This window comes from Coturnix japonica, chromosome 16, assembly GCF_054131305.1.
Source record: "Coturnix japonica strain WE chromosome 16, WE-NBRP24, whole genome shotgun sequence".
Taxonomy (NCBI): domain Eukaryota; kingdom Metazoa; phylum Chordata; class Aves; order Galliformes; family Phasianidae; genus Coturnix; species Coturnix japonica.
The window spans coordinates 16,697,925-16,721,741 of record NC_140678.1 but is presented as its reverse complement, the minus strand read 5'-3'; positions in this window follow the sequence as shown (position 1 = coordinate 16,721,741).

Sequence of the window (23,817 nt, the reverse complement as noted above, 5' to 3'; positions counted from 1 at the left end):
CCCAGCCGGCAGATGAGGTGGAACGGTACGTGGGATTTTCGGCGGGAGGAGGAGGTGGTGGCGGTGGTGGCAGGGGGGCTGGGGGGTGGCGAGGCGTTTTGGCGGGCTCCGGTCGCCGAGTCGAGCCGCCATTGGGCCGAGCCGTCAGGAGCACCCTGGCGGAAAAAGGAAAGAAAAGAAAAAAACCAAACGGGCCAATCGGGTCCAAACAAATAACCGAGCGAGTGACCGACCAAAACAAAAAAAAAAAAACAAAAACAAAAACAAACAAACAAATAAAAAAACACGGTCGCGGGCCGGTCGGGCGAGATGCGTCCGGGAGAGGGCGGGTTGTGGGCGAGGGCCGGGGTGGGGGCAGGCGGAGGCGGGCCGCCGTCGGGTACGGGTCGGGTTCCCGCTCGTGCGGTGTGGACTGGGGGGGGGGAAGGTGGAAGACGGACGCGGGGCCGGGAAGATCAGGCGCCGGCCGGCAGCCAGGTCTACTCGCATACCCGCAACCCCATCGCGGACCCCCCCATCCCTCCCCAGCCACGCAAGCAACCCCCTTCTTCGTGACAGTGGCCGTGCCAAGCCTACTCACGCGCGGGTGACGAGGAGAAAGAGAAGGGAAGGGAAGGGAAGGGAAGGGAAGGGAAGGGAAGGGAAGGGAAGGGAAGGGAAGGGAAGGGAAGGGAAGGGAAGGGAAGGGAAGGGAAGGGAAGGGAAGGGAAGGGAAGGGAAGGGAAGGGAAGGGAAGGGAAGGGAAGGGAAGGGAAGGGGAGGGAAGGGAAGGGAAGCCAGAAGTCAAAGAAAAGTAGAAGGGAAGAAGGTGTGAAAAAGTACAGATAGATCGTAAAATGTCGCGGTAAAATAAAATAATAAAATAAAATAAAATAAAAGTAATAAAAAGATGGGAAAGCGGACGAGCGATATTAATAATTGCATGAATAACTAAATAAATAATAAGGAAATGTAGGGAGAAGAAAATTTTAAAAAAAAAAGAAAGAAAAAAGTATTTAAAAAGGGGAAAAAATGGAAAAAAAAAGAAAAAATGGGGAAAAAAGGAGAAAAAAAGGAAAAAAAATTTAAAAGAAACAAAAATATTTAAAAAAAAACAAAAAAAAAAACAAAAACCCACCACAATAATGGAGGAAGCAAGCGTGCCCGAGGGAGGACGAACGGCGGAGACGGTCGTGCGCGAGGACGCCCGAGCTCGAATGCCGGACCCCAGGTCTACCCTACCTATTTTAATAAATTTAAATAACACCACAAGGGAGGGGAGGGGAGGGGAGGGGAGGGGAGGGGAGGGGAGGGGAGGGGAGGGGAGGGGAGGGGAGGGGAGGGGAGGGGAGGGGAGGGGAGGGGAGGGGAGGGCAGGGGAGGGGAGGGCAGGGGAGGGGAGGGAAGGGGAGGATGCGGGTGGGCGCGAGGGAGGGTCAACGGCGGAAGCGGTCGGGTCGGGTCGGGTCGGGTCGGGTCGGGTCGGATCGGGTTGGGTCGGGTCGGGGGGCGGCTGGCCGTTCGTCGTACCCTTACCGCTTGACACAGCTGCGTGACGCGCGGCTACGGTCGACACGTCTACCCGCAGCACGGACGGGAAACGGCACCGGCCGACAGGTCAACCCCGCTACGGCTGACACGTCTACCCGCGGCACGGACGGGAAAGTGCACCCGCCGATCGAGCGGGTGGATGGTCGCCCAGGTCTACTCCGCGCCGCCACGAAGCGGGAAGGTGGATGCATGGATGGATGGATGGATGGATGGATGGATGGATGGATGTGGAAAAACCGGGCGAAAGGGGGCCTGGCACGCGCCCGCGCGCCACCAGCCGCACACCCCCTCCCTTTCCACGCGCCGGCGCCGGCGCACGGAACCCCCCAAACGGAGGACGGAAGCAACACAGCGAGCGCCGGGTCTCCCAGCGGGTGCTGGGAGGTTGCACCAGGTAAAAGACCAAGAGGTACCAATTGTCACCAGAGTGGTTCACAGACGGCAGTACCGCACCAATAGGGACTCATTGCTCCCCATTCACAAGCTAATTCGCCAAGTAGAGAATCAGGGAGTGATTAGCAAAACTCACTCGCCTTTTAACAGCCCCATATGGCCAGTGCGTAAAACCAGTGGGTAATGGAGGCTGACGGTGGATTACCATGGCCTGAGTGAAGTCACACCTCCATTAAGTGCTGCTGTACCAGACATGCTAGAACTCCAGTATGAACTGGAGTCAAAAGAAGCTAGGTGGTATGCCACCATTGACGTTGCTAATGCCTTCTTTTCCATCCCATTGGCTGCAAAATGTAGGCCACAGTTTGCTTTTACCTGGAGAGGTATTCAGTACACCTGGAACCGTTTACCTCAGGGGTGGAAGCACAACCCAACAATTTGCCATGGATTGATCCAAGCTGTTTTGGAACAGGGTGATGCTCCTGAGCACTTGCAGTATATTGATGATATTGTAGTGTGGGGCCATACAGCAGCAGAGGTTTTCAAGAAAGGGAAACAGATAATCCAAATTCTTTTGAAAGCTGGTTTTGCCATTAAGCGCAGCAAGGTGAAGGGGCCTGCCCAGGAAATCCAGTTCTTAGGTATAAAATGGCAAGATGGACGTCGTCACATCCCAGCAGATGTGATTGACAAAATCACTGCTATGTCTCCGCCCACCGACAAGACAGAGACCCAATCTTTTCTGGGAGTAGTGGGCTTTTGGAGAATGCATGTCCCAAACTACAGCCACATAGTGAGCCCCCTCTATCAGGTAACACAGAAGAAGAATAATTTCTCATGGGGTCCTGAGCAGCAGCAGGCTTTTGAGCAGAGAAAACAAGAAATAGCCCGTGCCGTGGCCTTGGGGCCAGTACGGACGGGGCAGGATGTGAGGATCCGAGGCCGACCCCTAGGATTTTGGAGTCAAGCATATAAAGGGTCTGAGGAGCGCTACACTCCGACTAAGAAGGAGATCTTAGCCGTGTATGAGGGGGTTCGGGCTGCTTCTGAAGTAGTTGGGACAGAGGTTCAGCTTCTTCTAGCACCTCGCTTGCCAGTAATAAATTGGATGTTTAAAGGACAGGTTCCCTCCACCCATCATGCTACTGATGCCACTTGGAGTAAGTGGATTTCATTAATTACTCAACGAGCTGGAATGGGAAAACTCAGCCGTCCTGGAATTCTAGAAGTGATCATGGACTGGCCTGAGAGTAAAAAAATTGAAACACCACCTACAGAAGAGGTATCACGTGCTAAAGAGGCACCACCATACAATGAGCTACCAGAAAACGAAAAGTAATTTGCCCTATTCACAGACGGATCATGTCGTATTGTAGGGAAGCATCGCAGATGGAAAGCTGCTGTATGGAGCCCCACACGACAAGTTGCAGAGGCCACTGAAGGTAAAGGAGAATCAAGTCAATTTGCAGAGGTAAAGGCTGTTCAGCTGGCTTTAGATGTGGCTGAACGGGAGAGGTGGCCAATGCTTCATCTTTATACTGATTCATGGATGGTGGCAAATGCCTTATGGGGGTGGCTGCAACAGTGGAACCATCCTCTGCTACCAAATCTGTCACGGTTTGAACGAGAAATCCACCTGCGTCCGTGACAAGGGCCGTGGGCCCCTGAAGGGCCCTCAGCCGAAAAGAAAAAGTTAATTAAGAAAAGAAAACAGCGGCAACGATGTAAGGAGGCACACTTATTTACTAAATACTATATCGAAATACAGGATAACACAATAGAATACAATATAATTGAAAATTGAGCTAATGAATCAAGCAAAATAGGAGAGAGAATGAGTCCCGTAACCGAGAGGCCTACTGTGAATATGGGCGAACGGCTGAAGGCTCCCACACACTACCCTGAACGCCAGAACTCGAAAGACGTCAGTCTGTTCTGCGACAGAGTTAATATAGAGTCCAGGTCCCGTGACCCATCGTGTTGCTCTCTGGGAGATGTAGTCTTCTTCTGTAAGTTGCAGATTCAGTAAAATTATCCATGCTTTATATGATGTTATGATGTGGAATACTGATAGCAAAATTACAACATTATTAAACCATGACAATTTGACCCACAGCAGCTCCTGCCCCATAGACCTGATTCACATGCGCCCCACAGCAGCTCCTGCCCAATAGATCGGACTGACATATGGCCCACAGCATCTCCTGCCCCATAGATCTTTCCCACATCAGCCCCACAGCAGATCCTGCCCCATAGATCTGACCCACATATGTCGCACAGCAGCTCCTGCCCCATAGATCAGACCAACATCAGCCACACATTAGCTCCTGCCCCATAGATCTGACCCCATCAGCCCCACAACAGCTCCTGCCTCATAGATCTGACCCACATCAGCCCCACAGCAGCTCCTGCCCCATAGATCTGACACACATCATATGTAAAGCAGCTGCTGCCCAATAGATATGACCCACAGCAGCTTCAGCCCCAAGGATCTGACCCACATCAGCCCCACAGCAGCTCCTGCCCCATAGATCTGACCCACATCTGCCCCACAGCAGCTCCTGCCCCATAGATCTGACCCACGTCAGCCCCAGAGCAGATCCTGCCTTATAGATATGACCCCCATCAGCCCCACAGCAGCTTCTACCCCATAGATCTGACCCACATGTGCTCCACTGCAGCTCCAGTCCCATAGATCTGACCCACAGCAGCCCATGCCCCATAGATCTGACCCTCATCAGCCACACAGCAGCTCCTGACCCATACATCTGACCCAAATCTGCCCCACACCATCTCCTGCCCCATAGATCTAACTCACATGTGCCCCACAGCAGCTCCTGCCCTATAGAGCTAACTCACATGTGCCCCACAGCAGCTCCTGCTCCATAGATCTGACCCACAGCAGCTCCTGCCCTATAGATCTGATTCAAATCTGCCCCACAGCAGCTCCTGCTCCATAGATCTGACCCACATGTGCCCCAGAGCAGCTCTGCCCCATTGATTTGACCCACATCAGCCCCACAGCATCTCCTGCCACATAGAACTGACCCACAGCAGCCACAGCAGCTCCTGACCTATAGATCTGACCCACATCTGACCCACAGCAGCTCCTGCCCCATAGATCTGACCCACATCTGCCCCACAGCAGCCCCTGGCCCATAGATCTGACCAACATCATCCCCACATCAGCTCCTGCTCCATAGATCTGACCCACATGTGCCCCAGAGCAGCTCTGCCCCATTGATTTGACCCACATCAGCCCCACTGCAGCTCCTGCCCCATAGATCTGACCCACATCTGCACCACAGCAGCTCTTGCCCCATAGAACTGACCCACATCTGTCCCACAGCAGCTCCTGCCCCATAGATCTGACCCACATCTGCACCACAGCAGCTCTTGCCCCATAGAACTGACCCACATCTGCCCCACAGCAGCTCCTGACCCATAGATCTGACCCACATCAACCCCACAGAAGCTCCTGCCCCATAGATCTGAACCACATCTGCCCCACAGCAGATTTTACCCCACAGATCTGACCCACATCAGCCCCCAGGAGATCCTGCCCTATAGATCTGACCCACATCTGCCCCACACCATCTCCTGCCCCATAGATCTAACTCACATGTGCCCCACAGCAGCTCCTGCTCCATAGATCTGACCCTCAGCAGCTCCTGCCCTATATATCTGATTCAAATCTGCCCCACAGCAGCTCCTGCTCCATAGATCTGACCCACATGTGCCCCAGAGCAGCTCTGCCCCATTGATTTGACCCACATCAGCCCCACTGCAGCTCCTGCCCTATAGATCTGACCAACATCAGCCCCACATCAGCTCCTGCCCCATACATCTGACCCAAATCTGCCCCACACTATCTCCTGCCCCATAGATCTAACTCACATGTGCCCCACAGCAGCTCCTGCTCCATAGATCTGACCCACAGCAGCTCCTGCCCTATAGATCTGATTCAAATCTGCCCCACAGCAGCTCCTGCTCCATAGATCTGACCCACATGTGCCCCAGAGCAGCTCTGCCCCATTGATTTGACCCACATCAGCCCCACAGCATCTCCTGCCCCATAGAACTGACCCACAGCAGCCACAGCAGCTCCTGACCTATAGATCTGACCCACATCTGACCCACAGCAGCTCCTGCCCCATAGATCTGACCCACATCTGCCCCACAGCAGCCCCTGCCCCATAGATCTGATTCAAATCTGCCCCACAGCAGCTCCTGCTCCATAGATCTGACCCACATGTGCCCCAGAGCAGCTCTGCCCCATTGATTTGACCCACATCAGCCCCACTGCAGCTCCTGCCCTATAGATCTGACCCACATCAGCCCCACTGCAGCTCCTGCCCTATAGATCTGACCAACATCAGCCCCACATCAGCTCCTGCCCCATACATCTGACCCAAATCTGCCCCACACCATCTCCTGCCCCCTAGATCTAACTCACATGTGCCCCACAGCAGCTCCTGCTCCATAGATCTGACCCACAGCAGCTCCTGCCCTATAGATCTGATTCAAATCTGCCCCACAGCAGCTCCTGCTCCATAGATCTGACCCACATGTGCCCCAGAGCAGCTCTGCCCCATTGATTTGACCCACATCAGCCCCACAGCATCTCCTGCCCCATAGAACTGACCCACAGCAGCCACAGCAGCTCCTGACCTATAGATCTGACCCACATCTGCCCCACAGCAGCTCCTGCCCCATAGATCTGACCCACATCTGCCCCACAGCAGCCCCTGCCCCATAGATCTGATTCAAATCTGCCCCACAGCAGCTCCTGCTCCATAGATCTGACCCACATGTGCCCCAGAGCAGCTCTGCCCCATTGATTTGACCCACATCAGCCCCACTGCAGCTCCTGCCCTATAGATCTGACCCACATCAGCCCCACTGCAGCTCCTGCCCTATAGATCTGACCAACATCAGCCCCACATCAGCTCCTGCCCCATACATCTGACCCAAATCTGCCCCACACCATCTCCTGCCCCCTAGATCTAACTCACATGTGCCCCACAGCAGCTCCTGCTCCATAGATCTGACCCACAGCAGCTCCTGCCCTATAGATCTGATTCAAATCTGCCCCACAGCAGCTCCTGCTCCATAGATCTGACCCACATGTGCCCCAGAGCAGCTCTGCCCCATTGATTTGACCCACATCAGCCCCACAGCATCCCCTGCCCCATAGAACTGACCCACAGCAGCCACAGCAGCTCCTGACCTATAGATCTGACCCACATCTGACCCACAGCAGCTCCTGCCCCATAGATCTGACCCACATCTGCCCCACAGCAGCCCCTGCCCCATAGATCTGACCAACATCAGCCCCACATCAGCTCCTGCCCCATAGATCTGACCCTCATCAGCCCGATAGCATTTCCCGCACCATAGATCTTAACAGTATCAGCCCCACAGCAGCTCCTGCCCCATAGATCTGACCCACATCTGCACCACAGCAGCTCTTGCCCCATAGAACTGACCCACATCTGCCCCACAGCAGCTCCTGCCCCATAGATCTGACCCACATCTGCACCACAGCAGCTCTTGCCCCATAGAACTGACCCACATCTGCCCCACAGCAGCTCCTGCCCCATAGATCTGACCCACATCTGCACCACAGCAGCTCTTGCCCCATAGAACTGACCCACATCTGCCCCACAGCAGCTCCTGACCCATAGATCTGATCCACATCAACCCCACAGAAGCTCCTGCCCCATAGATCTGAACCACATCTGCCCCACAGCAGATTTTACCCCACAGATCTGACCCACATCAGCCCCCAGGAGATCCTGCCCCATAGATCTGACCCACATCTGCCCCACGCCATCTCCTGCCCCATAGATCTAACTCACATGTGCCCCACAGCAGCTCCTGCTCCATAGATCTGACCCACAGCAGCTCCTGCCCTATAGATCTTATTCAAATCTGCCCCACAGCAGCTCCTGCTCCATAGATCTGACCCACATGTGGGAAAATCACAGAGCAAAGAGGTCCCTGCGCGCTCACCCCTGGGGTGTATACTGGCACATTGGCGAGATATCGCTGGGGAACCAGGAGGAACCCTGAGCCAAAAAAAAAAAAAAATCCTGATTAAGTATTGTAATCAGTGGTGGTTTATTTATAAGCTAGAGGACAGGGACAATGAACATATAGAGGAATGTCTGTGTGGAATGAGCATCAAGCCATTTATGTGATACTGTGTTCTGCCTGCGAAGAGGTGTAAGGGAGGTGGGTCAGTCACTGCTGGCTCTGTGGCGAGAGGTGTATAACTGAATGATATGGATTGCTAAGGGAAAGTTATAAGGTAGTAAGAGTGTTTATGGAAACTGAAGAACTGTGTTGTTTGATTTGTGGGTTTTGAAGGGAATGGGACAAACTGTTTGGCTGGTATAAGAAAGTGTAGTTGTTAATGTCATACGGAAGTATTGTTGAGGGTACGTGGAAGTGTAAATGAGGGTACAAATAGTGGAATAGTGTACAGAGGAAAAAGGGTTAAAGAGAAAGTGAGTTTATCTGTGCTGGCATGAGAACAACCCCCCCGCACCGTTCCCCTGCAATCAGAACTCTCAGAGTGGGAGAGGGAGCCAGGGTCAGAGACTGCTGCTGTAAACAGCAAAGGGGGAGGTGGAGAGGACAGGGCATTGGAAGTGAGAATAGCCTTCATGTGCAGAGATCTGGGAAATCTGAAATCTGGGCAGCACTGGATGGCTCTGGAGAGGAGGTGAAATGTAATGATTAGAGTTTGGAAAGTGAGAAAGTTTGGGAAGGACAAAAGTTGAGGAAGGCAAAGATAAAAACAGGGATGTCAGGTCTGAAGAGAGGTGTACAATAAGAAGAAAACAAACAAACAACAACAACAACAACAAATAACAAAACAAACACCTGATTGAGAATCAGAGATGTTCAGGGAATTGAGAATAATAACAGCTGTTACTGTTGTGGTGCTAGAGTAGGGCCATAGGACCCAGGGATCCCCCACGAGGAAAGGGGGGGAGGGAGGCTTGAGGAGCCCAGGGAGGGCTCTGCCCCGCTGGAATGAAAGCAGTGTGCAAATGCAGTGGGACACTGGTAGAGAAATCCGACCAAGCTGAGTGAGAAGGAATTGCCTCTGATTGCAGAACTGAACAATGAGAACTTGGGAAGTTAACCCTAGCAGATACACCGATGAAACTGCAGCTAAGGAAGCAGGATAAAGTAGTTCATTTTCTGATGGATATGGGAGCTTCTTACTACCCATAGATGGTTTTATAACAGTAGTAGGTGCTACTGCCCAACAAGAAAAGGCTTACTTTTGGAATTAATTAAATATAAGCTAAGAAAACAAGTAGGAATACAGAAATTCTTGTACCTGTCAGGTTACCCTGGCAAGAAATTTAATAAAACTGGAGCTAAGGGTCAAACAATATTGGCTGATTAAGAATTGTAAGTCTGACTATTAACACAAACTGGGAAAAACAATGTTATACCCCCAGGAGCCACAGCAATCTCAATTAAGACACACTTAGGGGTGTGGGCATCAGGGCCAAAAATTAAGCCCTAAATACAAGTTAAAAGCAAGAGCTCACCCACTCAGGGTAAAGTGGTGCCCTTTGAGGATATGTGACTGTAGAAGGACAAAAGAAATAATAGATAATTTTTTGAGTTTGAATTACTAATTGAATGGGAATCCAAGTACAAAACTCCAATTTTGCCAATTTGCTAGATTTTCGGATAGCAAGTGCTTTAGTTTGGTAGAAGACATGAGGACAAGTAATGGAATTGTTGAATGGATACACTCAGTGATGGAAAATCCATGCACTTTATCAACCAAGTTAAGGAATGAATAGGTGGAGTTTACCTTCTGGATTTGAGGGATGTCTCTTCTGCCTGGTTTGACTAAAGGAAGCCTAAGGTTATTTGCCTTTGAATAGGAAAACCCTAATAGAGGGAGAAGAGACTCAGTTAACCTGGACAGTGTTACCCAGGGTTGTGAGAACAGCTTAATGATCTTTGAGAACTGGTCAACTCATGAGCCTGAGACCTGGGATCCTCCATCCTAGGGTGGAACTTTACTGGAGCATGTGGATGCCACAGCAACAAAAGGACTGTGTACAATAGACTGAGAGTTTGCTGAGTTTCTTGGTTTACAGAAAGCACAAATAACTCAGAAATTACAGCTGGACTTTGGACCTTAAGGACTGCCAGGAAAGAAGCCATCTGCTAAGCCCCTGAGCTGCAAACTGCCAAGGAACTCCATACGTTCCCAGGAATGACAGGAGGGTGCTGACCATGGATACACAGCTACGGACTGATGGTAAACCTCAAACAGCTTGAAGTGAGTAAGGGATGGTGCCTGAGGGCAGTGGCTGCACTGGTGTTCAATATTCAAGAAGCCTATAAATCTACACTGGGCCAAAGGACACCAGTTTTAATATCTCATACAGTGTTTACTGTATTGGAGGCAAAAGGGGGACATTAGTTCATTGGCTCTCACCCCAAAGATTCCTGAAATACCAGGCCATCCTGGTAGAGCAAGGTGATGTAGAAATAATTGTGACTAATATTGTCAACCCAGTATCTTTCCTTAGCGGAACTCCCGGAGAACCAGTATTACATGACTGCTTTGAATCAACTGAAGCTGCACATTCCAGCCGGTCAGTCGAACCTGAAGGACGAACCCTTAGAAGATGCAGAAGACACCTGGGTTACCAGCAGCTGCAGTTTTATGAGACAAGGAGACTGTAAGGCAGGACATGCAGTAACTGCTACTGACCAGGTAATCGAAGCACAACCACCAGCTGTGGGGACTTCCCCTCAGAAGGCTGAAATAACTGCCTTGACAAGAGCTTCAATCATATGGACAGATGCTAAATATGTGCCACACGCTCATAGTACCATCTGAAAAGAGCAAGGATTGCTCACACACAAGGAAAACAGCCTGATTTAAATCTACCAATGGTTATTATATGTTGTAAAAGACATCAGAAATGTAACACTGTACAGGAAACAGAAAATAAGATAATAGATCAGGTGGCAGAACAGGCAGTTGAAGAGGGCTTCAATTCCAGACGGTAAACTTAAAATCTCTGAAGCCAAGTCAAAACCTGTAAAATATTCTAAAGAGAACAGGAGTCCAATTAATGATTTAGAAAGGAATAGAGCAAGTTGACAGATGGGTGCATGCCCAAATGGACATTGTTATGCCCTTTAGTATTTTATGGAAATTGGTTATAAAGGAAGATAAGAGAATATATTGGGCAAACTAACACTACAAAGTACAGTCCCAGTACCAGGAACAGGGCACAAGTGGGCCTCACGGGAGAGGGCCTTCCAGGGCAACAATGGCAAATTGATTTCACAGAACTCCCAAGAAAAGGGGGGTATTGCTGTATGAAAATTTCTGTAACCTTAGAAACAATTGAGGATGCTGCTGCAGATGCCTGATGGACAATCCAAAAGGAGGTATCCTGTTTATCCAAAGATGCATTGCAACATGGAGTAGGCAGGGATAACACCGATTGGGGAATAGTTTTCTCTGGACCATGGGATAAACTTACTAGTTGCCAAATTTAGGATGACTGAAACAGTTTTTCTTAGCCTGCGTCACCTTGCTATTCTTGGTGTGTTTTACTTGTGTTGTTATAAGATGCCTTTTGTGTCTGCACCAAGGTACTGGAAGGGAATACGAGGTTTGGAAGAGACATGAGCTGAGACAAAAGGTAGAGAGCGGAGCCTATTTTGAGACCCATTAAGAATCTAGCAGGTAAAAGACTGCTAGATTAAAGAAAAGGGGGGAATTGAAGAGTGAGCAAAGCCTCAAAATGGTGGTAAGGTAACACTTTGCTATAGAAAGGGAAAGGGGAACTTCACAGAAACCAAGACAAAGGGTAACTGTACATTTAAAAGTGCAGGGAAAGGGGGAATTACAGACACTTAGTCAAAATAAAGCCAGAGAAGAGGGCAATAAAGATAAGAAGAAACTGTCCGGAGACCTCTGACAAGAAGGATTAGATCCCCCCCCCCCCCCGGGCAAGATGATGCCGACATGGGAGAACAATAACAGCAGATAACACCAAGAAGAAAAGAGAAGAAGAATTTCACCCCAAAACATCGGCAAGGGTCACGGGGAATGGTGTCAGGGGGAATGAGGGAATGGGGTCGCAGGGAACAGGGCCATAGGGAATGTAATGAATATGTAATCAAACTGAGGAGGAGACTATTGATTATGTATTAGCTTAACCTATATCTGTAACACACTTTTCTCTTTACGGTGTGCAAGTTTGGAGGAGCTATCCCCCTTGCACCCGGCGCTGCGCAACGCTGGAATAAACATACCTGCTTTATAACGAATCTCTGGATTATAGAGTTTGATTCCGCAAGTCACCCCAGAGCAGCTCTGCCCCATTGATTTGACCCACATCAGACCCACAGCATCTCCTGCCCCATAGAACTGACCCACAGCAGCCACAGCAGCTCCTGACCTATAGATCTGACCCACATCTGACCCACAGCAGCTCCTGCCCCATAGATCTGACCCACATCTGCCCCACAGCAGCCCCTGCCCCATAGATCTGACCAACATTAGCCCCACATCAGCTCCTGCCCCATAGATCTGACCCTCATCAGCCCGATAGCATCTCCCGCACCATAGATCTTAACCGTATCAGCCCCACAGCAGCTCCTGCCCCATAGATCTGACCCACATCTGCACCACAGCAGCTCTTGCCCCATAGAACTGACCCACATCTGCCCCACAGCAGCTCCTGCCCCATAGATCTGACCCACATCTGCACCACAGCAGCTCTTGCCCCATAGAACTGACCCACATCTGCCCCACAGCAGCTCTTGCCCCATAGAACTGACCCACATCTGCCCCACAGCAGCTCCTGCCCCATAGATCTGACCCACATCTGCACCACAGCAGCTCTTGCCCCATAGAACTGACCAACATCAGGACCACATCAGCTCCTGCCCCATAGATCTGACCCTCATCAGCCCGATAGCATCTCCCGCACCATAGATCTTAACCGTATCAGCCCCACAGCAGCTCCTGCCCCATAGATCTGACCAACATCGGCACCACAGCAGCTCTTGCCCCATAGAACTGACCCACATCTGCCCCACAGCAGCTCCTGACCCATAGATCTGACCAACATCAACCCCACAGAAGCTCCTGCCCCATAGATCTGAACCACATCTGACCCACAGCAGATTTTACCCCACAGATCAGACCCACATCAGCCCCCAGGAGATCCTGCCCCATAGATCTGACCCACATCTGCCCCACACCATCTCCTGCCCCATAGATCTAACTCACATGTGCCCCACAGCAGCTCCTGCTCCATAGATCTGACCCACAGCAGCTCCTGCCCTATAGATCTGATTCAAATCTGCCCCACAGCAGCTCCTGCTCCATAGATCTGACCCACATGTGCCCCAGAGCAGCTCTGCCCCTTTGATTTGACCCACATCAGCCCCACTGCAGCTCCTGCCCTATAGATCTGACCAACATCAGCCCAACATCAGCTCCTGCCCCATACATCTGACCCAAATCTGCCCCACACCATCTCCTGCCCCATAGATCTAACTCACATGTGCCCCACAGCAGCTCCTGCTCCATAGATCTGACCCACAGCAGCTCCTGCCCTATAGATCTGATTCAAATCTGCCCCACAGCAGCTCCTGCTCCATAGATCTGACCCACATGTGCCCCAGAGCAGCTCTGCCCCATTGATTTGACCCACATCAGACCCACAGCATCTCCTGCCCCATAGAACTGACCCACAGCACCCACAGCAGCTCCTGACCTATAGATCTGACCCACATCTGACCCACAGCAGCTCCTGCCCCATAGATCTGACCCACATCTGCCCCACAGCAGCCCCTGCCCCATAGATCTGACCAACATCAGCCCCACATCAGCTCCTGCCCCATAGATCTGACCCACATCTGCACCACAGCAGCTCTTGCCCCATAGAACTGACCCACATCTGCCCCACATCAGCTCCTGCTCCATAGATCTGACCCACAGCAGCTCCTGCCCTATAGATCTGACCAACATCAGCCCCACATAAGCTCCTGCCCCATACATCTGACCCAAATCTGCCCCACACCATCTCCTGCCCCATAGATCTAACTCACATGTGCCCCACAGCAGCTCCTGCTCCATAGATCTGACCCACAGCAGTTCCTGCCCTATAGATCTGATTCAAATCTGCCCCACAGCAGCTCCTGCTCCATAGATCTGACCCACATGTGCCCCAGAGCAGCTCTGCCCCATTGATTTGACCCACATCAGACCCACAGCATCTCCTGCCCCATAGAACTGACCCACAGCAGCCACAGCAGCTCCTGACCTATAGATCTGACCCACATCTGACCCACAGCAGCTCCTGCCCCATAGATCTGACCCACATCTGCCCCACAGCAGCCCCTGCCCCATAGATCTGATTCAAATCTGCCCCACAGAAGCTCCTGCTCCATAGATCTGACCCACATGTGCCCCTGAGCAGCTCCTGCTCCATAGATCTGACCCACAGCAGCTCCTGCCCTATAGATCTGATTCAAATCTGCCCCACAGCAGCTCCTGCTCCATAGATCTGACCCACATGTGCCCCAGAGCAGCTCTGCCCCATTGATTTGACCCACATCAGCCCCACAGCAGCTCCTGCCCTATAGATCGGACCAACATCAGCCCCGCATCAGCTCCTGCCCTATAGATCTGACCAACATCAGCCCCACATCAGCTCCTGCCCCATAGATCTGACCCTCATCAGCCCCATAGCATCTCCCGCTCCATAGATCTTAACCGTATCAGCCCCACAGCAGCTCCTGATCCATAGATCTGACCCACATGTGCCCCAGAGCAGCTCTGCCCCATTGATTTGACCCACATCAGCCCCACTGCAGCTCCTGCCCTATAGATCTGACCCACATCAGCCCCACTGCAGCTCCTGCCCTATAGATCTGACCCACATCAGCCCCACATCAGCTCCTGCCCCATACATCTGACCCAAATCTGCCCCACACCATCTCCTGCCCAATAGATCTAAATCACATGTGCCCCACAGCAGCTCCTGCTCCATAGATCTGACCCACAGCAGCTCCTGCCCTATAGATCTGATTCAAATCTGCCCCACAGCAGCTCCTGCTCCATAGATCTGACCCACATGTGCCCCAGAGCAGCTCTGCCCCATTGATTTGACCCACATCAGCCCCACTGCAGCTCCTGCCCTATAGATCTGACCAACATCAGCCCCGCATCAGCTCCTGCCCTATAGATCTGACCAACATCAGCCCCACATCAGCTCCTGCCCCATAGATCTGACCCTCATCAGCCCCATAGCATCTCCCGCTCCATAGATCTTAACCGTATCAGCCCCACAGCAGCTCCTGCTCCATAGATCTGACCCACATGTGCCCCAGAGCAGCTCTGCCCCATTGATTTTACCCACATCAGCCCCACAGCATCTCCTGCCCCATAGAACTGACCCACAGCAGCCACAGCAGCTTCTGACCTATAGATCTGACCCACATCTGACCCACAGCAGCTCCTGCCCCATAGATCTGACCAACATCTGCTCCACAGCAGCCCCTGCCCCATAGATCTGACCAACATCAGCCCCACATCAGCTCCTGCCCCATAGATCTGACCAACATCAGCCCCACAGCATCTCCCGCACCATAGATCTTAACCGTATCAGCCCCACAGCAGCTCCTGCCCCATAGATCTGACCCACATCTGCACCACAGCAGCTCTTGCCCCATAGAACTGACCCACATCTGCCCCACAGCAGCTCCTGACCCATAGATCTGACCCACATCCACCCCACAGAGGCTCCTGCCCCAGAGATCTGAACCACATCTGCCCCACAGCAGATTTTACCCCACAGATCTGACCCACATCAGCCCCCAGGAGATCCTGCCCCATAGATCTGACCCACATCTGCCCCACACCATCTCCTGCCCCATAGATCTAACTCACATGTGCCCCACAGCAGCTCCTGCTCCATAGATCTGACCCACAGCAGCTCCTGCCCTATAGATCTGATTCAAATCTGCCCCACAGCAGCTCCTGCTCCATAGATCTGACCCACATGTGCCCCAGAGCAGCTCTGCCCCATTGATTTGACCCACATCAGCCCCACAGCATCTCCTGCCCCATAGATCTGACCAACATCAGCCCCACATCAGCTCCTGCCCCATGCATCTGACCCAAATCTGCCCCACACCATCTCCTGCTCCATAGATCTAACTCACATGTGCCCCACAGCAGCTCCTGCTCCATAGATCTGACCCACAGCAGCTCCTGCCCTATAGATCTGATTCAAATCTGCCCCTCAGCAGCTCCTGCTCCATAGATCTGACCCACATGTGCCCCAGAGCACCTCTGCCCCATTGGTTTGACCCACATCAGCCCCACAGGAGATCCTGCCCTATAGATCTGACCCACATCAGCCCCACTGCAGCTCCTGCCCTATAGATCTGACCCACATCAGCCCCACTGCAACTCCTGCCCCATAGATCTGACCCTCATCAGCCCCATAGCATCTCCCGCTCCATAGATCTTAACCGTATCAGCCCCACAGCAGCTCCTGCTCCATAGATCTGACCCACATGTGCCCCAGAGCAGCTCTGCCCCATTGATTTGACCCACATCATACCCACAGCATCTCCTGCCCCATAGAACTGACCCACAGCAGCCACAGCAGCTCCTGACCTATAGATCTGACCCACATCTGACCCACAGCAGCTCCTGCCCCATAGATCTGACCCACATCTGCCGCACAGCAGCCCCTACCTCATAGATCTGACCAACATCAGCCCCACATCAGCTCCTGCCCCATAGATCTGACCCTCATCAGCCCGATAGCATCTCCCGCACCATAGATCTTAACCGTATCAGCCCCACAGCAGCTCCTGCCCCATAGATCTGACCCACATCTGCACCACAGAAGCTCTTGCCCCATAGAACTGACCCACATCAACCCCACAGAAGCTCCTGCCCCATAGATCTGAACCACATCTGCCCCACAGCAGATTACACCCCACAGATCTGACCCACATCAGCCCCCAGGAGATCCTGCCCCATAGATCTGACCCACATCTGCCCCACACCATCTCCTGCCCCATAGATCTAACTCACATGTGCCCTACAGCAGCTCCTGCTCCATAGATCTGACCCACAGCAGCTCCTGCCCTATAGATCTGATTCAAATCTGCCCCAAAGCAGCTCCTGCTCCATAGATCTGACCCACATGTGCCCCAGAGCAGCTCTGCCCCATTGATTTGACCCACATCAGCCCCACAGCATCTCCTGCCCCATAGAACTGACCCACAGCAGCCACAGCAGCTCCTGACCTATAGATCTGACCCACATCTGACCCACAGCAGCTCCTGCCCCATAGATCTGACCAACATCTGCCCCACAGCAGCCCCTGTCCCATAGATCTGATTCAAATCTGCCCCACAGAAGCTCCTGACCCATAGATCTGACCCACATGTGCCCCACAGCAGCTCTGCCCCATTGATTTGACCCACATCAGCCCCACTGCAGCTCCTGCCCTATAGATCTGACCAACATCAGCCCAACATCAGCTCCTGCCCCATACATCTGACCCAAATCTGCCCCACACCATCTCCTGCCCCATAGATCTAACTCACATGTGCCCCACAGCAGCTCCTGCTCCATAGATCTGACCCACAGCAGCTCCTGCCCTATAGATCTGATTCAAATCTGCCCCACAGCAGCTCCTGCTCCATAGATCTGACCCACATGTGCCCCAGAGCAGCTCTGCCCCATTGATTTGACCCACATCAGACCCACAGCATCTCCTGCCCCATAGAACTGACCCACAGCACCCACAGCAGCTCCTGACCTATAGATCTGACCCACATCTGACCCACAGCAGCTCCTGCCCCATAGATCTGACCCACATCTGCCCCACAGCAGCCCCTGCCCCATAGATCTGACCAACATCAGCCCCACATCAGCTCCTGCCCCATAGATCTGACCCACATCTGCACCACAGCAGCTCTTGCCCCATAGAACTGACCCACATCTGCCCCACATCAGCTCCTGCTCCATAGATCTGACCCACAGCAGCTCCTGCCCTATAGATCTGACCAACATCAGCCCCACATAAGCTCCTGCCCCATACATCTGACCCAAATCTGCCCCACACCATCTCCTGCCCCATAGATCTAACTCACATGTGCCCCACAGCAGCTCCTGCTCCATAGATCTGACCCACAGCAGTTCCTGCCCTATAGATCTGATTCAAATCTGCCCCACAGCAGCTCCTGCTCCATAGATCTGACCCACATGTGCCCCAGAGCAGCTCTGCCCCATTGATTTGACCCACATCAGACCCACAGCATCTCCTGCCCCATAGAACTGACCCACAGCAGCCACAGCAGCTCCTGACCTATAGATCTGACCCACATCTGACCCACAGCAGCTCCTGCCCCATAGATCTGACCCACATCTGCCCCACAGCAGCCCCTGCCCCATAGATCTGATTCAAATCTGCCCCACAGAAGCTCCTGCTCCATAGATCTGACCCACATGTGCCCCTGAGCAGCTCCTGCTCCATAGATCTGACCCACAGCAGCTCCTGCCCTATAGATCTGATTCAAATCTGCCCCACAGCAGCTCCTGCTCCATAGATCTGACCCACATGTGCCCCAGAGCAGCTCTGCCCCATTGATTTGACCCACATCAGCCCCACAGCAGCTCCTGCCCTATAGATCGGACCAACATCAGCCCCGCATCAGCTCCTGCCCTATAGATCTGACCAACATCAGCCCCACATCAGCTCCTGCCCCATAGATCTGACCCTCATCAGCCCCATAGCATCTCCCGCTCCATAGATCTTAACCGTATCAGCCCCACAGCAGCTCCTGATCCATAGATCTGACCCACATGTGCCCCAGAGCAGCTCTGCCCCATTGATTTGACCCACATCAGCCCCACTGCAGCTCCTGCCCTATAGATCTGACCCACATCAGCCCCACTGCAGCTCCTGCCCTATAGATCTGACCCACATCAGCCCCACATCAGCTCCTGCCCCATACATCTGACCCAAATCTGCCCCACACCATCTCCTGCCCAATAGATCTAAATCACATGTGCCCCACAGCAGCTCCTGCTCCATAGATCTGACCCACAGCAGCTCCTGCCCTATAGATCTGATTCAAATCTGCCCCACAGCAGCTCCTGCTCCATAGATCTGACCCACATGTGCCCCAGAGCAGCTCTGCCCCATTGATTTGACCCACATCAGCCCCACTGCAGCTCCTGCCCTATAGATCTGACCAACATCAGCCCCGCATCAGCTCCTGCCCTATAGATCTGACCAACATCAGCCCCACATCAGCTCCTGCCCCATAGATCTGACCCTCATCAGCCCCATAGCATCTCCCGCTCCATAGATCTTAACCGTATCAGCCCCACAGCAGCTCCTGCTCCATAGATCTGACCCACATGTGCCCCAGAGCAGCTCTGCCCCATTGATTTTACCCACATCAGCCCCACAGCATCTCCTGCCCCATAGAACTGACCCACAGCAGCCACAGCAGCTTCTGACCTATAGATCTGACCCACATCTGACCCACAGCAGCTCCTGCCCCATAGATCTGACCAACATCTGCTCCACAGCAGCCCCTGCCCCATAGATCTGACCAACATCAGCCCCACATCAGCTCCTGCCCCATAGATCTGACCAACATCAGCCCCACAGCATCTCCCGCACCATAGATCTTAACCGTATCAGCCCCACAGCAGCTCCTGCCCCATAGATCTGACCCACATCTGCACCACAGCAGCTCTTGCCCCATAGAACTGACCCACATCTGCCCCACAGCAGCTCCTGACCCATAGATCTGACCCACATCCACCCCACAGAGGCTCCTGCCCCAGAGATCTGAACCACATCTGCCCCACAGCAGATTTTACCCCACAGATCTGACCCACATCAGCCCCCAGGAGATCCTGCCCCATAGATCTGACCCACATCTGCCCCACACCATCTCCTGCCCCATAGATCTAACTCACATGTGCCCCACAGCAGCTCCTGCTCCATAGATCTGACCCACAGCAGCTCCTGCCCTATAGATCTGATTCAAATCTGCCCCACAGCAGCTCCTGCTCCATAGATCTGACCCACATGTGCCCCAGAGCAGCTCTGCCCCATTGATTTGACCCACATCAGCCCCACAGCATCTCCTGCCCCATAGATCTGACCAACATCAGCCCCACATCAGCTCCTGCCCCATGCATCTGACCCAAATCTGCCCCACACCATCTCCTGCTCCATAGATCTAACTCACATGTGCCCCACAGCAGCTCCTGCTCCATAGATCTGACCCACAGCAGCTCCTGCCCTATAGATCTGATTCAAATCTGCCCCTCAGCAGCTCCTGCTCCATAGATCTGACCCACATGTGCCCCAGAGCACCTCTGCCCCATTGGTTTGACCCACATCAGCCCCACAGGAGATCCTGCCCTATAGATCTGACCCACATCAGCCCCACTGCAGCTCCTGCCCTATAGATCTGACCCACATCAGCCCCACTGCAACTCCTGCCCCATAGATCTGACCCTCATCAGCCCCATAGCATCTCCCGCTCCATAGATCTTAACCGTATCAGCCCCACAGCAGCTCCTGCTCCATAGATCTGACCCACATGTGCCCCAGAGCAGCTCTGCCCCATTGATTTGACCCACATCATACCCACAGCATCTCCTGCCCCATAGAACTGACCCACAGCAGCCACAGCAGCTCCTGACCTATAGATCTGACCCACATCTGACCCACAGCAGCTCCTGCCCCATAGATCTGACCCACATCTGCCGCACAGCAGCCCCTACCTCATAGATCTGACCAACATCAGCCCCACATCAGCTCCTGCCCCATAGATCTGACCCTCATCAGCCCGATAGCATCTCCCGCACCATAGATCTTAACCGTATCAGCCCCACAGCAGCTCCTGCCCCATAGATCTGACCCACATCTGCACCACAGAAGCTCTTGCCCCATAGAACTGACCCACATCAACCCCACAGAAGCTCCTGCCCCATAGATCTGAACCACATCTGCCCCACAGCAGATTACACCCCACAGATCTGACCCACATCAGCCCACAGGAGATCCTGCCCCATAGATCTGACCCACATCTGCCCCACACCATCTCCTGCCCCATAGATCTAACTCACATGTGCCCTACAGCAGCTCCTGCTCCATAGATCTGACCCACAGCAGCTCCTGCCCTATAGATCTGATTCAAATCTGCCCCAAAGCAGCTCCTGCTCCATAGATCTGACCCACATGTGCCCCAGAGCAGCTCTGCCCCATTGATTTGACCCACATCAGCCCCACTGCAGCTCCTGCCCTATAGATCTGACCCAAATCAGCCCCACTGCAGCTCCTGCCCTATAGATCTGACCAACATCAGCCCCACATCAGCTCCTGCCCCATACATCTGACCCAAATCTGCCCCACACCATCTCCTGCCCCATAGATCTAACTCACATGTGCCCCACAGCAGCTCCTGCTCCATAGATCTGACCCACAGCAGCTCCTGCCCTATAGATCTGATTCAAATCTGCCCCACAGCAGCTCCTGCTCCATAGATCTGACCCACATGTGCCCCAGAGCAGCTCTGCCCCATTGATTTGACCCACATCAGCCCCACTGCAGCTCCTGCCCTATAGATCTGACCCACATCAGCCCCACTGCAGCTCCTGCCCTATAGATCTGACCAACATCAGCCCCACATCAGCTCCTGCCCCATAGATCTGACCCTCATCAGCCCCATAGCATCTCCCGCTCCATAGATCTTAACCGTATCAGCCCCACAGCAGCTCCTGCTCCATAGATCTGACCCACATGTGCCCCAGAGCAGCTCTGCCCCATTGATTTGACCCACATCAGACCCACAGCATCTCCTGCCCCATAGAACTGACCCACAGCAGCCTCAGCAGCTCCTGACCTATAGATCTGACCCACATCTGACCCACAGCAGCTCCTGCCCCATAGATCTGACCCACATCAGCCCCACAGCAGCCCCTGCCCCATAGATCTGACCCACATCTGCCCCACACCATCTCCTGCCCCATAGATCTAACTCACATGTGCCCCACAGCAGCTCCTGCTCCATAGATCTGACCCACAGCAGCTCTTGCCCTATAGATCTGATTCAAATCTGCCCCACAGCAGCTCCTGCTCCATAGATCTGACCCACATGTGCCCCAGAGCAGCTCTGCCCCATTGATTTGACCCACATCAGCCCCAAAGCATCTCCTGCCCAATAGAACTGACCCACAGCAGCCACAGCAGCTACTGACCTATAGATCTGACCCACATCTGACCCACAGCATCTCCTGCCCCATAGATCTGACCCACATCTGCCCCACAGCAGCCCCTGCCCCGTAGATCTGATTCAAATCTGCCCCACAGCAGCTCCTGCTCCATAGATCTGACCCACATGTGCCCCAGAGCAGCTCTGCCCCGTTGATTTGACCCACATCAGCCCCACTGCAGCTCCTGCCCTATAGATCTGACCCACATCAGCCCCACTGCAGCTCCTGCCCTATAGATCTGACCAACATCAACCCCACATCAGCTCCTGCCCCATACATCTGACCGAAATCTGCCCCACACCATCTCCTGCCCCATAGATCTAACTCACATGTGCCCCAGAGCAGCTCCTGCTCCATAGATCTGACCCACAGCAGCTCCTGCCCTATAGATCTGATTCAAATCTGCCCCACAGCAGCTCCTGCTCCATAGATCTGACCCACATGTGCCCCAGAGCAGCTCTGCCCCATTGATTTGACCCACATCAGCCCCACTGCAGCTCCTGCCCTATAGATCTGACCCACATCAGCCCCACTGCAGCTCCTGCCCTATAGATCTGACCAACATCAGCCCCACATCAGCTCCTGCCCCATAGATCTGACCCTCATAAGCCCCATAGCATCTCCCGCTCCATAGATCTTAAACGTATCAGCCCCACAGCAGCTCCTGCTCCATAGATCTGACCCACATGTGCCCCAGAGCAGCTCTGCCCCATTGATTTGACCCACATCAGACCCACAGCATCTCCTGCCCCATAGAACTGACCCACAGCAGCCACAGCAGCTCCTGACCTATAGATCTGACCCACATCTGACCCACAGCAGCTCCTGCCCCATAGATCTGACCCACATCTGCCCCACAGCAGCCCCTGCCCCATAGATCTGACCAACATCAGCCCCACATCAGCTCCTGCCCCATAGATCTGACCCTCAGCAGCCCGATAGCATCTCCCGCACCATAGATCTTAACTGTATCAGCCCCACAGCAGCACCTGCCCCATAGATATGACCCACATCTGCACCACAGCAGCTCTTGCCCCATAGAACTGACCCACATCAGCCCCACAGCAGCTCCTGACCCATAGATCTGAACCACATCTGCCCCACAGCAGATTTTACCCCACAGATCTGACCCACATCAGCCCCCAGGAGATCCTGCCCCATAGATCTGACCCACATCTGCCCCACACCATCTCCTGCCCCATAGATCTAACTCACATGTGCCCCACAGAAGCTCCTGCTCCATACATCTGACCCACAGCAGCTCCTGCCCTATAGATCTGATTCAAATCTGCCCCACAGCAGCTCCTACTCCATAGATCTGACCCACATGTGCCCCAGAGCAGCTCTGCCCCATTGATTTGACCCACATCAGCCCCACTGCAGCTCCTGCCCTATAGATCTCACCAACATCAGCCCCACATCAGCTACTGCCCCATACATCTGACCCAAATCTGCCCCACACCATCTCCTGCCCCATAGATCTAACTCACATGTGCCCCACAGCAGCTCCTGTTCCATAGATCTGACCCACAGCAGCTCCTGCC